At 38.5% G+C, this 17,986-nt stretch overlaps 1 long non-coding RNA gene across 6 annotated transcripts in view; it reads left to right on the plus strand.

Annotated features, from left to right (window-relative positions):
* LOC116639767 overlaps positions 1-17,986 on the plus strand; it is a 247,755-nt gene that overhangs the window by 174,170 nt on the left and 55,599 nt on the right. For 4 of the 6 annotated variants that reach the window (XR_004300921.1, XR_004300918.1, XR_004300917.1 and 1 more), the window contains exons 4-5: positions 311-681; positions 12,979-16,535. This is a non-coding gene — a long non-coding RNA (uncharacterized LOC116639767). The remainder of the gene's footprint in view (positions 1-310; positions 682-12,978; positions 16,536-17,986) is intronic. The other 2 variants (XR_004300923.1, XR_004300922.1) reach the window with 2 other exon arrangements.

Raw genomic sequence — 17,986 nt, forward strand, 5'->3', positions numbered from 1 at the left:
CACCAAAGTCTTTAAATTTTTGCCTCAAAATGTTTTTCTAATTTCCAGCATCATGACCCTGGACCAAGTCTTAACTCCACTGTGAGTTTCCTTACATGTGTCTCCATTTCTTCCTTATTCAGCAAATTCTGCACTCTTCCACCAGCTTAATCTTTCCAAATTGCAGCCCTCATATTGTCCCTCAAGTTTTCAATAGATTTCCAATGTCTGTAAAATTATTAACCTTGTGCCCAGTTATTGGAAGCCACTTCTTACTTTTCTAGCTCTATTCTAAAGCTCCCTGTATATACTTTTAAATTTCTATAAATAGGTGTATTCGGCTGAATGGCAACCCCCTAAAAGATATGTCTACTTAGAATCTGTGAAAGTGATCATCTTTGGAAAAGGGGTCTTTGCTGATGTAATTAAGGACCTCAAGATGAGGTCATCCTGGATTAGAGTGGCCCTAAATCCAACAACAAGTGTCCCTATAAGAGAAGAGACAGGGAGAAGACATGGGAGAAAGCCATGTGAAGATGGAGGCAGAAATTGGAACATTGGAAATTATCCAAGCCAGGAAACACCAGGAGGCACCAGAACCTGGAAGAAGGAAGGAAGGATTTTCCCTTAAAGCCTTTGGATGGAGTGTGACCCCTACTGACACCTTGATATCAGACTTATGGCCTCTAGGACTGTGAAAAAGTAAGTGTCTCTTGTTATAAGCCACCCTGTTTGTCTAATTTGTCTAATGAGTTGCAGCAGCCCTAGGAAACTAACACAATAGGTCAACTGAGTCTTCCTAATGGTATCTACTCTTGTGATTCCTCTTGTTTAAGATGCTCACCATACCTCTCATACCTCTCCTCCTGTTAAAATGATAGTCAACATTTTTAAGTACATACAACAAAAGGCACACTGTTCTAAGACTTTCCATATATGAAATTCTTCAAAGCTTTCAACTGCCCTATAAAATAGGTATCATTATGTCTGCAAATAAGTAGCCATACTTTCCAGATGAGCTGAATTGAACAGAAAAAGTCTTACTCTAGAATCCATACTCCCAGTGCTTTCAAAAACATCAAGGCCAAAGTTCAAAATATACCTCTTCTGTAAAATTTTTCCTGATCACCTAACTGGAAGAGATCTTTATGATTTCCTATAGTTATTTTGGTAAGTACCACTCATAAAACATAGCATAGACTGTTTTACATATACTTTATTTATTCACTCAGCTAGATTTTAAAATGCCTAAAAGAAATGACTATGTCATAGAAATATATATCTCTAATTTTCTTCTACAGAGGCTGGCATAGAGTTCCTCTAGGTTCAAAATTAATGTCATTGAATGAGTACATGTGGTAGAAGACAAATCAAATGATCATGTATAACACAAGTTTAAAAGGGTGAAACCATTTGTCTGAGGTTGTTTAAAAAAAAAACAAAAGCAAAAAGAAGCTGACCTTCGGATTTCTGACTCACTAATTCATTATTCTCTCACCATTGGGTCTCCTCTTACTTTATCTAACAAACTTAGAATACAGGAGTATGTTTAAAATATTTGGTTTTAGTAACTTTCACTAACAATAATTTCCAAATAGAAGACATATAAAATAATTAAATTTCATAAAACTGGGAAAATTTTCAAATCTTTAAAAAATAATTTAACAGATAAAGTGAATGTTTGTTAATATAATTGGTTATTTGGCTTTATTTTCAAATGTAAATATAAAAAAAAAAACGTAAGAAAGTCAATGCTTTGGGAACACCAAATCAAGATGCTAAATTCAGTGACTTATTTATTCTCTGCGGGGATAGAAAGAATGACTCACCTCCTTCTTCCCTTTCTAGACTCAGTCATCTTTCTTGAACAATTTGTGTGAAAGCAGAATTACCTCAAGAGACATGAGAAACCCCATCTAAAGCATACTTTATAACTCTAGAGAAGGGTTTTCCCAGCTCTGATTTTATAATCCATAAAATTTTGAAAGATGATAATATGTATGTTTCAGTTCTAAGACTTAATCAATGCTACATCTATGAAAAAAATATCTAAAATAAACATAATGCTTACTTTTTCTTTGTAGAAATAAATATGAAGGAAGTGTTTTAACAAGTAAAATTTTTAAAATCATTGATAATAAAACAGTATAAGCATCAAATCTGAGTATGCATAAAAAACATAAAGTTAAATATTTTCTCCAAGACTTTAGTTCCCTGTCACTGAAGAAAAAATTATTTGATTGAAGTGAGGGCATAGCAAGGAAGAATGAATAGAAGGCATCAAGAATATGATCAAGGTCAGAGCACAGTACATGCTTGTATCAGTTAGGAATGCTTCAGCTCAAAGTAAGAGGACATTCAAATAATAATAGTTTGAATAAAGATTTATTTATTTACATATAATATGAAATCTGGACATTGACAACTAATGGTGATGGTTCCTCAGCTTAGGAGTATCCAGAATCTCCATGATTCACTTGGCTTTTTCTCATGGTCCTCATCTCAGAGATACTATAACTGTAAATGAGCAAAAGCCATTTACTCAGAAAAGCAAAAGGCTTCTGGGAAGCCCCATTCAGTTTGCTTTTTTTTTTTAATATTCTACTGGCCAGAACTGTGTCAAATGGTCACCTCTGTGGAGACCATAGAGGGTAGCAATTGGATCATCCAAACATCCAAAATAGTATCTGCTGCATAACCACAATGGAAAGTGACAGTGATAGGTTTCATGGGGAATTTTGTAATCATAACCTGGGGATACTATTTTCTTGAAAGACAGAGTTAAGGTTAAATATGACTCTGTATATTTACATAAAGAATTTGAAAGCAGTCGAAGCTTCCTCAGTGCAATGATACCTATAACTGCATTCTGTATCATTTTCTTTTTCCATTTTGAAATCATTCTTTCTGGAATCATCCACATGACTGAATCCTTTTCAACCTGGTCTGAATTCAAATGTTACCTCCTTACAGTACTCTGACCATTTTAACTAAGTAACATCCTTCCCATTCATCACTCTTACATTATTTGTTTGTATATTTATTGTCTTTCTTTCTGAGTGGAATAGAAGCTCTGTGGGAACGGTCTTTGTCTTGTTCACAAACACATCCCCCGTACCTTAGAACATCTAGCCTATAGTTCAGTATTCAGTAAATGTTGATAGAATGCACAAATATATATATATATGTGTGTATATATCTCTGCATACCATCTATGTCTATATCTAGATTTATCAGTCATCTATATTTAGAGAGTTTTGCTAAAAAGTTAAAACAAGCTATAGAATTTATATCTCATTGTAATAAACTTTCCTGCAACCAGCATAATGTATCTGATGATAAAACCAGTATGCTTATCCAGACAGAGTGACTTTAACATGAAGGTTTATTGGCTATTCCTGTCCCTGGGCCCTGACAATCACAAGTGAAACATCTGAGCTTAACTTCATAGAAATAATAATTTTAAATGTGATTATGATTTAGTTCCTTATAATAACGCATACAGCTTCTTACAAATGTAATCATTCATACAACTTCTTTCAAACATATATTTTTCTGATTTCTTCTTGACAGCTTACTAATTACAGTAATCAAACATATTTTCTATGAATTAGTTTTTAAAAAGTTTTAATTAGAATATATATAGAAATGGGTAATATACAAAAGAAACCATTTTAATGAGTATGATTTAACTAGAGTAGCTGCCATTTAAAGGTGTCTAGCTTCTCTGTTTAGCTTGGTGAGAGCAAAACACCTTGAAACAGATCTTTGGTTTTGAGAAGAATTCCTTGAATGATTTCTTAATTATGAGGATGTAAAGCAATCAGGCAGCCATTTTTCCTGAAAAAAAAGGGGGGGGAGGAGTGTAATGGGTACTTCACAAGGGTATATACATATTCATAGAAAACCATGAAAGGGGATCCAAACACTTTGGGCCAAAATATCCTTAGACTATCCCTGATGGATTGAGATGGCCCTGACCTACAGGAAATGATGTTTAAGTACAGATGCCCAGACTTACGATGCAGTCTTAATCACCTAGGCCTGGATTGTCCTGGGTGGAGTGGAATAGTCCTGGAGACATATCTTGGCAGGTGGCTGTGTTCCACTCCTCACAATAGGCAATGGGAATGATAAAGGGCTCTCTGAGACAATGATAAAAGATAATCTAGTTCTTGGCCAGGTGCCTAGAGTGATGCTATTGGAACAGAGTGGACAAGAGCAATGACCATGATATGGTGACTCATGGAAGCTGACATGGGCTTACACCAAAGTGCACACTTGATGACTAATGTTACCATGGACCTGGAGTGACCAGGATGAAATCTTTAATTATGAACAGCAGTGTGTCAGTCCAGAGCAAGAGCAAAAGTCAAAGCATCAGCAAAGGGAGTATCTCTTTGGATCATTCATCTTGCAACGTGGCTTATGTTACCTCTAAGTATGATTTTGATATCTGCTAGCCTCGAGATGATGCATCTGACATCTGGGGCTAATGCTGAGGTGGGATAAATTAAGACTAAAGTATGCAAGTTTAAACACTGGACCTGTAATTATCTTAGGAAAATTCCCTGAATGGTAAAAAAAATATATCTGACCCATACTACATACTATTAAAATGTTAAATGAGGGCTGTTTTAATTCTTGATGCAAATGATCTTTAATTCAATCAACAAAACAACTAGTTGATACAAAACAAAATGCGCTTTCTGCAATCACTTATTGAAAGTTCAGTAGTTGAGTGACTGTGATAGGTTCTCAGGACAGGGTGAGGTGCTGAAAATGTGTTCTTTATTTTACCAGTGTACTCATTTTGCTCTGGGCATGAAGGTTTCTTGCTATTCCTCAAACTCATGAGGGTACTTCTCTCCTAAGTAGATGGCTCACTGCTTCCACTCATTAAAGTCTTTGCTCCTGTGTCACCTTGCAAATGAGCTGAACCTCCTCCCTGAACCACTTCTATGAACTATCCCTTTTAAAAATTGCAACCCGCCCCCCAACATATACCTTGGTATTATATATCCACCCTGCTGTTGTGTCATTTTTCCTCAAACTATGTATTCCATGATGTACTAATTAATTAATTCATTAATTAATTAATTTATTTATTGAATGAATATTCTCATCCTCACCAACAAGAATGTAGGCTCTATTAGAGCAGAAATTTTTGTATGTTTATTTACTGATATATGGCTGAAGTCTGGCCATAAATACTCGATAAAAATTGGTGAATGAATAAATGGCTAACTGAATGAATGTAGGTAAGAATGCAGAGAAATAACTGTAAAATGAAGCTTGAATTAATAGGAGCCAGGAAGAAAGTAAGCAAGGAGTTATAAGGTTATTGCAGAGTGATTGTAATGCAGCAGTGAGGGAAAGCATGAAAGGGAAGGAAACTTCTGAGTTGGACCACATAAGAGGAAGTGTTAAGGCTAGTAGAATTTTACATGTGTAGAAGCCAGGAATTGGAGAAATAGCTGAGCAAAAGCAAAGATGAGCAGTTAGCTGGACAGCTGGAGTCTTAAGTATCTGAAGAGTCAGGTGTGTGCAATTGTGTTGTAGGGCTAGAAAAGGTACCTGCATCAGCCAGATTGCTCTTGGCTATGAGGAATGAAATCATGAATGAAATGATATCCTTAAGAACACTGGCATAAGCAGTTACACAATTACACACCCCTAGTAGGGCGGGATGGCTTCAATAGAGCTAAGTCAGCAGTTCACTGAGATCACTAAGGACCCAAGTTCTTTTTACTTTTTCACATCCTTCAGTCTTTGCATAGGTTTCTTCCTCGGGCTGATTCAAAGGTAGCTGAGGCAAGCCTAAGCCTCACGTTTTCAGTCGCATCCAGAGGAAGAAGAGAGAATCTTGTCTCTTCCTATGGGTCTATCTTAGGAATGATGAACCCTCCTCAGAAGACACGTAATATATTTCCCCTCACATGTCATTGACCAATTTGGGCCACTTGCTGAATAGCTTATTTCCTTAACAAATACTTAGGGAGCCCATCTAATGTTGCCAAGCACTGTTCTAGGTGGGGTTTTTTTGTTTTTTTTTTGTTGTTGTTGTTGCTGCAAAATGGTGATTTTATTAAAGCACAGGGACAGGACCTGTGGGCAGAAAGAGCTGCTGCCCTGGGGTTGTGAGGGGTGGGTGATTATATACTATGCGGTTGGGGGAGGTAAGGAAAAAGGGAGGTTTCAAAAGAACTTTCATATGCTAAAGAGGACCTACAAGATACCATAGGCCTTGTCATTATCAAGTTAAGGTTGTTTTCCCCTCTAGCAAGGTATTAACATTAAGATAGCTGGGAGATCCCTGGAAGAATGTCACACCTGTCCCACCCAGGAGTGGGGGGTTGGGGGAAGTTGCAGGGTGTCAGCTTATGCTTGGTCTTCAGCTTGCTTTCTGCTCCCTCATCAGGTTGATCAGAAGCACAGGTACCAGCAGGGGGGTGGTGGTGGTGGTGGTGGTGGTGCTTGCGACTGGCCTCTGAAAGGGGGGGGTGGGCCCTCATCCTGTGGGATTTGCTACTATCTCTGGGTAGACAGTGTCAGAATTGAGTTGAAATCTTTTAACACCCTGCTGGGTCAGAGAATTGCTGGGTGTTGTGTGGGGGGAAGCTCCCCGACATTGAAATTGGGTTTGGGAACCCTAAAAGAGGTTGGATTGTTATTCTTCTTGTTATTTATTATAAAAGAAGCAAAATAATTTTGCTCCCTATTCCCATAAACAGGAATGTTCTAGGTATTTTTAAATACTACAGCATTAAACTAAATGAAGCCCTTCTTTTCGCAGGGTTTATATTCCAGTTGGGGAAACCAAAAGTACACAAATTATCAAAACATATAATGTCGGATTATGACAACTTCTATGAACAAAAATACAGTAGAGTCAGAGAGAAGGAAGAATAGGTATATTTTAAAGGAGGAATTTTGGGTTGGGTGGGGAAAGAAGGAATCTCTGAGGACGTGACTTTTAGGCAGACACCTGAGTGAACTGAAGGAGGGAACCATGTGAATATCTGAGGAAATCTGTTTCTATACAGAGAAAGAACAAATCCAAAGCTCTGAGCCAGGAATGAGCTTGGCATGTTCAAGAAACTCTGTGGAAGGCAAAGTGGCTAGAACAGAATAAGAAAAATAGAGTATGTAAGGAACTGAATTAGAAAGTTAACAAGTAAGACAGATCATGAAGTGTCTTATATAGGCTTTGGTAAGGATGCTGGATTTTGTTCTAAGGGAGGCATTGAATGGTTTTGAAGAGAAGAGTGGTGTGATCTGATTTACATTTTGAAAAAAGATCACTCTTTTTGCAGAGAATCAATTACAGAGGCAAATGCAGAAATAGAGATAAGAGTCTGAGGCAGAAGTACAGATAAAAGAACTGTGGCAATAGTGGTGAAGATCAGAAGTTACTGGATTCAGAATACCTTGTGAAGGTAGTGAAAGGGCTGGCCCCTAGTCAGTCCAGGGGACTAGCCTTGATTGCTTAAACTGACCTGGGAGGAATGCATATTGAGGAATAGAGCATACTAGCATCACATTACAAAGGAACTTTAGTTATGTGCATGTCAACAATGTTGGTTGAGTAGATAGAATATATGTAGCAGGTTGGTTTGTCTGGGAGGTAGACACTGAGAGTTTGGGTGCAGGCTGATTATTAGGGCATCCCATGGGCTCTATACACAAGGAAGCTGGAGCTTTAGCAGTGCCTTCCATGGGATTTTCCAGTGCTCTAAGAGGCCCACTCCTACTTTTTTAACCTAAAGTACATCATCCTGTTCTGATTTAATGATATGTGGAAACTTGTGCTAGTTACTTACCAAACAATTTATGAGCTTTAGGCGGAGGCTCTGTAGCCACCATTTGCCCAGAGATAATTATTTTTTATGTACAGTCTTGGAGAGGGGAAATTTCAGAGGGTTCTCATTGTCCTTTCCCGCTATGATAGCTCCTACCCCACAGGACCAGGACTTGATGTGAGAGTCATCCCAATTACCAAGTACATCTATCCCAATTATAGATTCAGAGAGTGAGAAAATAACCACCTATGTGTCTATGGACTCAGTGGACCCACTGTGGGTTGGATCTTGGCCAGAACTCCATTTATGTCCTGGCCCCATATGCCCACACTCAACTAGGACCATGATTGGTATGTTCAATAGTCCTCCAAGTGTATGAGCATTGCCCTTTGCCCATTGCACAGTATTTACTGGAGTAAATAGCCATAGTTACCTTTGGGAACAGATGGGAAAATCTTTACTGTGTTCATTTGCCAAGGTACTGCAAGATGTTTCCTCCTGGGAATCACCTCTTCTTCAGTCAATAGGATTGGGTCTGAAAATTGGTTTGGATACAAAAATTGGGCAAGTGTGAAAAATAGCATGAACCCACCAGGTTCCACACCCTAACTCCTGGAACTTGTGAATATGTTATGTTCGATGGCAAAAGGGACATTACCAATGTAAATAAGTTATGGAGCTGGACTTTATAATCAGGAGGTTATCTTGGATTATCTGGGCTTGTAATCACACAAGCCCTTTCAAGTAGAGAACATTCTCAGACAGAGTCACAGAGATGTGCATGAAGAAGGAAAGAAAGATGCAGAAAAAGGGGAGTATAAGACATTCCAAATGGAATAAGGATTCAGTGAACTGCTGCTATCTCTGAGGTGTAGGATCCCACGTGAAGGAACAAGAGAGTGGCCTTTAGGAGCTAAGAGTGACCCCCAGCTGACAGCGAGCAAACAAATGACAACCTCAGTCCCATAACCATGAAGGACTGGATTTGGCCAACAATCTGAATGAGGTTGGAAACAGATTCATCCCTGGAGCCTCTAGAAAGAAATGCAGCCCTCTCAACCTCTTGATTTGGGTCTTGTGAGACTCTAGCTGAGCCTCGCTGTACCCAGAATTCAGACCTACAGAACTGTGAAATAATGAATTTGTGCTGTTTTAAACTCTTAAATTTGTGTTAATTCTTTACATCAGCAATAGAAATGTATACAGCAAGGGGTCATTACTTTTACTGGGACAACAACCCTTCATCTCCCGATTATGCATAAATTGAGTAGTACTATCATCTGTTTCTCCCTTTAGGACTCCATATTCTATTGACCATTTCCACAATTCTCTGTGGGTCAGGCCCTATGTCTGACCCTCTGATCTTGTCACTCATTATAATAATTGCATCTCCAGTGGCTTCTGGTGCCACTAGAAGCCCTACGACCTGGTTTCTATGTTTGGGGTTTTTTATCATTCCCATTTCTGAAAGTGAGCCTGGCTGTGTATCAGGTTTTCCTATAGTCATGACAGAACTGCCACTAAACTTCTGTGTCATTCTGGTTCCTTCCTTACTAGATTACTCTGTCTGATCATGGTAAAATGTCTATCCTCTGGGCATGGTAATCATCTGTAGGGTCTTGAAGCTGTGCATAGTATTTCCATTCTTCCATACCCACTTCCCTGAACATTTTAAACCCTTTTTATACCATCTGCTATGGCAATTCTAGCACTCAACTTCACTCAGTATAGCACTTTTGTCATGTGTCCAGGAGCCATCTCAATAGGGAGTTTGCACCATCTCTCTGGGGTTTTCTTCATAGTGTCAAATCCAATATCTTGTGCAAATGTTCCGAAATCATAAACTCTCTCTTATCAGTCTTCATCTTCTAGCTCCAGTGATCAAACACCCCAAAAACCCACTTCCCACGCGTACTCTCTAGCTTCTAGGTCTTGAAGCTTCTTTAGGATATACTCTCCTCTTTTCTCGGGCTCAAAAGGTTCCTTTCTGGGCTATTCTGTTACTTAACACTAGTAACAGACTTAGGGGCAAAAGGGAAGGTGCAGGAACAGCTAGAAGAAGGGGCAAAGGTCTGTTGTAGAAGAGACTGCATTGTCTTCAAGAAAGTGGGGAGATCTAGCTTTTGATAGGGAGTGGTGGATCATTTATATTGGCTCCAAGATACTAGATGAATGTAGGGATTCAGTATTTCGTCAGAGCATCAATGCAGATGTCCTTATCCCAATGTTATGATACCATTATTTCCCAATAAGGGCCCTGAACTTCATAGCAGACCTGCCCTGTTTGAGAGTTGAAACTTTCTTTTAGCTCAGTTATTCTAATGATTAAGTCTCTAGTCTGGCTTTCAGTATTCTCTGCATTCCTTCTATAGGAAATGAGAGCTTTTATGCATGCTACCAAAATGGCCCTCTGACTTTCATATTAGCTTTCAATTGGTGATTAATCACTCTCAGCTTGTTATCATTTTCTAGAGAGTCAATTAAACTTAGAAAGAGCCACTCAGTTTCACTGACCTTGTAATTAACTGTTTTCTCCATATTTCTCAAACTATTGACAAAATGCACCAGCTAATGCATTTATTTCCTTCTACTACTGTACTAGTATACCGTTCCAATTCACACTGGTGGAAGCTTTAAAAGATGTTAGACTATCACTTTGTGCCAGAAGCTATCCGTGCCCAACAAATACCAGAGTTGGGGTTCTATTACTAGCCGGAAGGCAAATGATCCAGTTGTGAAACTCTTAGGTATCTCCTGCTTCCTTGGATCACTCCTGATACCAGTTACAGGTTGAGTTCCTCAGTAAGTAGAGTCTGAGATGAAATGTTTCGTGCAGATCATGAGGCAGTGCCTTGATATCAACACCTGGGAAAGGGAGGGCTAGGAAGAGGGATAAGGTTGAGAGAAAAGTCAAGGAGCATTGCATGTCCAACAACAAGATTGGGCGATTCTACAGGAAGCTCTAAAGCTAGACTGGCCTTTAGAGTTGTCCCAAATTGAAGCAAATAGCCAGACCTCTATGCCCTTTATTAAATATTCATTGAATGAGGAACCCTGAAAGGGGCATGACTTTGGCCAAGGTGGCTTTCTGCAGCTGAGTTAATCCCTGAAAGGGCTGACAGCTAAACACTCTCTTTTCTCTCTGTCTCCAGCACAAGTCCTTCAGTGAAGCATATAATACGCTGGACACAAAGCTCTGCTGGGGACACAAAGATAAGAAATTTCAAAATTTCAATTTTGGGGAGGAAGATACACATAGTTTTGCCACATCAAAGTAATAAAACATAGCGTGGAGTCATCCTCAGCTAGGTATTGAGGAATGAAAAGAAATTATCCGAAGAGAAAAGGAAGACTATTCCGGACAAAGGATCATCATGAAAAACAGAGACATGGCCAAACTTCTTTGTTAAGGGACCCTCAGGCAGTTTAGATTGTGAACAGTTATGCATATTGGCCTCAGCTTCACTACTCAGTAGGGTGCTGGCAGTCACTAAAGGGCTAACTTAGGGTGAGGTTTGCAATTTAAAAAGAACTAGTGGACACACTCTAGAGCATGGATCAATCTAGATGCTTAAAATGACCTTGGATGTGTGTGATGGTCTTGCTTAACGATGGAAAACCCCTGCAAGTTTCTGAAAACGGAACTGACTTGATTGCCTCTGTATTTTGGTAAAAAACAACACATCATGGTATTAAGTGGACCATGGGACAAGAAAGTGAATGAGAGAAATCAATTAAAGGGCTATTAAAAGAGTACAGGTGGCATTCTTATAAAATAATCTGTTACTAAAAAGGAAATCCCATATAGCAAATTTGCAGATGGTCTAAAGATCATTTGCTTCTCTAAATTGAAATTAATTTATTTCAAATTACTGGCCCCTTCTCAATTGACCCCTGATTTGAAGCTTTGCTTATCATGTAAACTATTCTGTATCTCAATACGAGCTTCCTCATATTTTTACCATGGCACACTCTAGCAGTTAGAGCCCTATTTTTTATCTCATACCACTGATACTATAGGGTATCAAAATAAAAGGGGCCAAATACACAACATATGGCTCTATCCCAGTGTTCAATGAAAGGAATCTTAAAAGGCAGATATGATAGATACAATATAATCAGGGTCAAGAAGAATAGAATTGTGTGGTGAATTGCAATGGTATTTTACTTTAAGATCTCTATTAAGATGTCTATTCATTGAGGAAGATTGACTCTTGTGGGCCAAGCTCCTAGGATAAAGGATATGGAGAAGTTATGACATACATCTAGGTACAGACTGTCTATGATTTCTCCTTACTGGAGGTCAAAGTAGTTTGAAGGGCACAAGTGACAAATAAAAAGAATGTCTAGGGGACGATTCCATCCTGAGCTTTGCTAGTATATTCAAAGTTAAGGAAGTAGGTCTATAGCGTTAATCTTGAACCTGCAGGAACAAGTAAGTTAATCTCTCTTCCTCTGGAAATAAGTGGGGTGAAACAAGAGCCTATAATGCTTGGCCAGTTCAGGGAAGACCTGAGAAGACAGATAGCTGATGGACTTCTCAGAGAAAGCCAGCCTTAAAGAGAAGACCCCTACACTGCCACTACGATGGCAGACATTATAATATATAAATGCATCAAATCAACATGTTGTAAACCTTACATTTACACAATGTTATATGTCAAATATATTTCAATTAAAACAATTTCAAAAAAAGAAAAAAAGTTGAAGGCCATTCCAGGAGTCAGAAGCAAAGAGGAAAAGGAACTAAGAGATTACCAGTAGGGGAATCACCAGTTAAGGGGATCATCTTTGGATAAATCAACCAAATTCTCTACCTCCCTGGTAAAAAGAGTCTTTCAGACTTCTACAGAAAGACCATTTGGCAATGGCCATCCATCATCAGAGTGCTGGGAAAGTGGTACTGTTGGCAGCAGTAAGAAAGGATACTGCAAAAAGTTTTAGCTCTAATTATTGAGCGAAGGGCTTTGGAAGGATAAGGTTGTGAATACTATGAGGAACAAGAGGAACCTGGTATAGAATGACCCAAAAAAGGCTCAAGTGACTATTTAAAATATATCAAAAAAGAAGCTGAGTTCTTAAAATCAAAACTGGTTGAGAGTACATGTCTTGTTATGTAAAGATACACATATATGGTAAGTGGAAACCTATGGGAAGCTCCAATCACCTATTTCTCCTGTTTTCTCCTCCTTCCCAGGCTGCACCTGCTTCTGGACACCGCATCAGCTGCCCCGCCATCTTCCGCTTCCATGGAACTTCAGTTTGCCCTTCATAGCTTCCCTGGGCCTTTTCTCTGTATCATAACTTTCACCTTAAACTCTGACGAGTAACTGGAAAACATTTCACCTGTTTCTTATTCCAAATTTAAGTTTACAGAAGCAGGAATAGGACAGGCCTGAATAATCTTTTCAAGTCAGACCATAGAGGTCACTGTTGCCTGGTCAGCCTGGAGTCAAGGGACCGTTTGTTATATCCGTGACAGTTCAGCTGAAGTTTTCATACAGTGCACTCAGAATCCTTTGATAGCACACTCAGGCCATCCATAGCTTCCTTTGTTCATACACTGGTTGCAGGTAGAAAAGCCCATTGGCTAGATTTCAGGAATAAAATATTTCTCCAAATGAAATGGAAGTTTATATTGCTTCTGATTCCTACTCCTGAACACCCTCTTCCTCACCCATTTTAAAACCCAAGACATCTGATTAAAGCCACCTGAGAGCCCCAGGACTATCCACAGGATACCAAACAATGGTCTTTAGGAAGCTTGAGCTTTCACTGCCCTCTAGTGGAGAGGAGGAAGCAGTTTTGTTGTTACTAATAATGGGGGTTCACGTTTGAACAGATAAACAGGATCGACCTTATTGTCCAAAAAGAGACATAAGGAGAGAAGAGAGTTTTTGTATAAAGGGGTAAATAAGGAGTTTGTATAGGATGCCAAAACAGTCTGGGAAGAAAGGAAGAACATGGAGGAAAGCCTGAATGCTGGGAGCCCTAAGCTCAGAGAAAACACATGAGTAAAGCTGAGGCCCAGAAGTTTCCAAGGAATGAAGCATTGTCTGAATGACAGGAGCTGTGTGGGAGCTAAGTCCTCATGAGAAGACTGCCTACATGGTGCTCACCTGATAGGAGCAGACTTCCAAGCACTTGCACCCAAGTGTGTGTGTGGTATACTGCCAAGCCCATCCCAACTCTAAGTTTTCCCATGGGATGCTTCTTCAGAGCATCTCTTCAGCTCCACAGTCAATGCCTGTAACATAATTCAGTGCTCAAAAGCTGGTTTCATGAACTGTATATCAACAGTGACTTCTATACCCCAAGTTCCCAGTTGAAAGGAACTCTTGCACAAGTTTTTGAATGATGCAATAAAAACACTGTGACATCCTAGCTAAGACATTGGAAAATGGATTCCTATGTTCTACTTCAATGTTTTTTTCTTGGAGAGACTCAACTGAGTATTATTTGTAGCCAAAATAAATGGATATAGATAGACCCTGTCATATAGACCTAATGTAAATATGCGGCTAATGCTTGTCTTTTACAGCAGAAAAGTATACATTGTTGAACTACTTATCTGCATTGTCAGGCTATTAAGCTACTTAGGTGAGTAAGTATGGACTCACTCTTAAAACTAGGGAGTAAATGCATAATGATGCATAACTTCAACTGTTATAACAAAACTAACCCTACCTGAATCAACAAGACTTGCCTGTCTACCACGGGGCTTTGTGGTATATTGAGTCTAAGCTGAGTATACTGTATCAATGGACTGGTGTACACTGGTTTTTATGCGCGATGATCCAACTGGTTGGTACAAAAACATGGCATCTTACATCATCTACTAGGAGATTCTAGCCTGCAAGTCCATCAAATATTTATGAATAATACACTAGAGACATATTGTCAGAAAAAAATGATGAATAGTGCCTTCACAAGGCATTCCTGAAAATTGCCCAGAGGAGTCACCAAAAATGGCCCTTAATAATTTATTTCACTGTTTTCATGTTTATATTTTACATGGGCAGTGCAAGGACAAACTGAGATCTCCACCCAATAAGAAATTAAACTGTGAAAAGAATCCCATTGAATTTATGGATCAGCCACTGAAGCAGACCATAGCAGTCCCCAAAGGGATAAACACCTTATACCACAAGCAAGATGCAGGGAAGAACATAATATTGATGTCAAATCAGAGTGTCGTCGGCAAGCACAAAATATCTAAGCCAAGAAATATTTCCCCAATTCTGTTCAAGAGCTGATGATACATTCTGTGTTTGAGAAGAGAATCATATGGAATCGATTGTTAACTCTCTAGTATAAATTTCTGTTTGGATACTAATTAGTAAAGAATGCAGTCCATTATCACTGAGAGGTAAGGAGGCCCTGCAAAAGGGTAAGGTAAGGAGGTAAGGAGGCCCTGCAAAAGGGAGAGACAAAGTCCCTCTGACAGTGGTTTTTAGGTCAGTATATATGGGCATCACCTGGAGGGCTTGTTAAAACATTGCTGGGGCCCCACCTACCCAGAGTTTCTGATTCAGTTAGTTGGTCTGGGGATCAGGCCCCAGAATTTGCAATTCTAAGTGCCCAGGTAAGGGTGATGATGCTAGTCTGGGAAACCATATTTTGTAAACCATTGACCTTGGCATCATGTTGGACTCCCTGTTTTTAAAAACATTGGGAACAAGTATGTGGAAGTGACATACATCAAATTAGACTTAGGAAAGGAATGCTGATGACTGATCCTTTTTCTACCCATTTCTAATCTTACAGGAAGGAAAAAGACCTATAGTGATGTTTTTCTTATGCTCTAGGTTCTTTACATAATTATTTCATAAGCACAGCATTCTTGAGCAAACAGAATTTGGTAAACTGTATAATACATAAATAATAAAATGTGTAAAGCCCAAGCATCCTGTGATAAAAATCTGTCTTTTTTATCATTTTCCACTCAAGGAAACATCAGTCTGATGTCTAAGGAGATTGGGGAAAAAATACAACTCTTCACTAAGTTTTTATTTTGAAAATATCAGAAGGTGAGAAACACTCATAAGGCATACCAAAACTCTTTCCTTCCCCCCTCTCTCTCAATGTATTTAGAGGCAGGTACACTATACTAAGCTTATTCTTTGAGGCCATGAAAGATTTGGGGCCACAAGAACTCCTGGGGCCAGATGAAAAGAGCTGTGTCAGCTCAATTAACTGAGAACTCAAGGAACCTGGTTGAGATTCTCTTTGGCTCTCAAAATTTGGGTTTGAATGACACTCCCCAGAAACAAACAAACAAAACAAAATAAAAATAGAGAACGGGGTAAGTTGACTTCTCACAGTTTTCAATTCTCATTTAGCCCACTCTAAAATCCACTTCAAAGATTGTTATTTTTAAAATTAATACCTATCTTGAAGTGGTGTTAGTGGGATGGATCACTGCCCGGTAAAGGCTTGTCAAGTGACTGAAACCTAGCCAATCACAGCACCACATTTTCTTGGCCACAGAGATCAGGCTAGCCTGACTACTTTCCCTCCTGGAACTTTTCACCTGGAAACAAGGGAAAGTTTGTATCTTCCCGTCAGGATCATAGGTGGCCATCTTGCTGAAATGACAGAGCCATCAAGTTCATCAAGCAAAGAGACAAGCAAAGCTGGGAGACGGACAGAAAAGAGGATCCTGACATGAGACAGAAGAAAGCACCCTTAGAAGAAAAACGTGGTCCACACTGCCTGTATTTGAATTCCAAATTTTCCACATACCTCGGCAAGGTACTTGACTTCTTTGAACCTCTGGTTGTTCATCTTTAAAATAGGTATCTCCCAGGGTTGTTGTGAAGACTGAATAAGTTGATATACAAAATATATATATATATACACGCATACATATACATATATATATATATATATATTCATTTATTTATAAATAAGACACTATCTGAACATGTAGTAAGTGCTGTGTACATGTTGGATATTTTTGACATTCTTTGGTTCCCTGTTCTACCCAGTTAAGGAGTAAATATGTCAAAATAGCTTATACCTGCTGCTATCATAATTGATGTGCACAATAGATGCCCACATTTCTCAAACTGCAGTTTTAGTGCAGCAATTACAGAGTGTATTAAATGCCAGATACCTTGAAAAAAAGTATAATATTGATAGAATGGTATTACACTATATATATTTACAGAATTATGCTTCATTTTCTTAAAAATAATGGCTACTGATCCCTATTTAGTAGCTCATATACTATATATTGATGTTATGAATTGGAAAAATATAAATTAATGAGAAAAATATATTGTTCAGTCACATACTATATCCTAAACAATAATCAATTTCTCCTTTATAAAATAAGGAGTTTAACCAAGTTATCTCTTATGTAGGTTTTTAGTTATAAAAATTCTCTAGAATTGCAAATCTTTAAAAACATACTTTTAGAATTAAAGAACTTTCTTACAAGAAGACATTTAAGGTTCATTACCCCATGTCTTTTATATCAAAGATAGAGGCTGAAATGACTTAGTATGATTTCTTCAAGACTGTCTGCCAATGGCAAATGCTTGACCTAAAAGTTGCCAAGAAAGAGGAAGGAGAGAGTTAAAATGGAAGCACAGTCAAGTAAACAAACAAACAAACAAAAAGAGACTTTTATTTAATTTTTTTTAAAAAAGCAGAGACTAGAGGAAATTGAAGGCAGGAAAAGTCAGGACCCTATAGAGACTGCTAGAAAGAGCACTGTAAGAACAGTGTTCCAGAAGAAAGTAAAAAGGTGTGGTTTTTAATCCAGATGGATGTTACCTTTATTTTTCTTAATAAAATACTGTGGGTCTTGCAAATTAAAGACTAGTTGACTGGCTTTTGCAGCCTTAGTTGCTAGAGACACAGGGACATCCTATAATTTTGATCCATTTTTTGCTATTCATGACCTTCCAACAAGCCTCTCTAGTTATGCAGAGGGATTTTGATACTCTAATCCAAGTGAATGGTAACAAGTATTAGAAGTCAAACAAAAAGAGGAACTCCTATGAAACCACAGCTATTCTCAGGGTAAAAGCTACTCAATGAATCTAAATTGAGACCATCTTTCATCCTACATCAGTAAAATGACAATATCATAATAAGTTCCCGGTTGTCTTCCACTTAGTAATATGACCCTTAAAATACCATATGCATGGATAACTGAAATCATAATGAGTCCATACTGGTGTAAGAGAGCTCTT

This window comes from Phoca vitulina, unplaced genomic scaffold, assembly GCF_004348235.1.
Source record: "Phoca vitulina isolate PV1807 unplaced genomic scaffold, GSC_HSeal_1.0 scaffold19, whole genome shotgun sequence".
Lineage (NCBI taxonomy): Eukaryota > Metazoa > Chordata > Mammalia > Carnivora > Phocidae > Phoca > Phoca vitulina.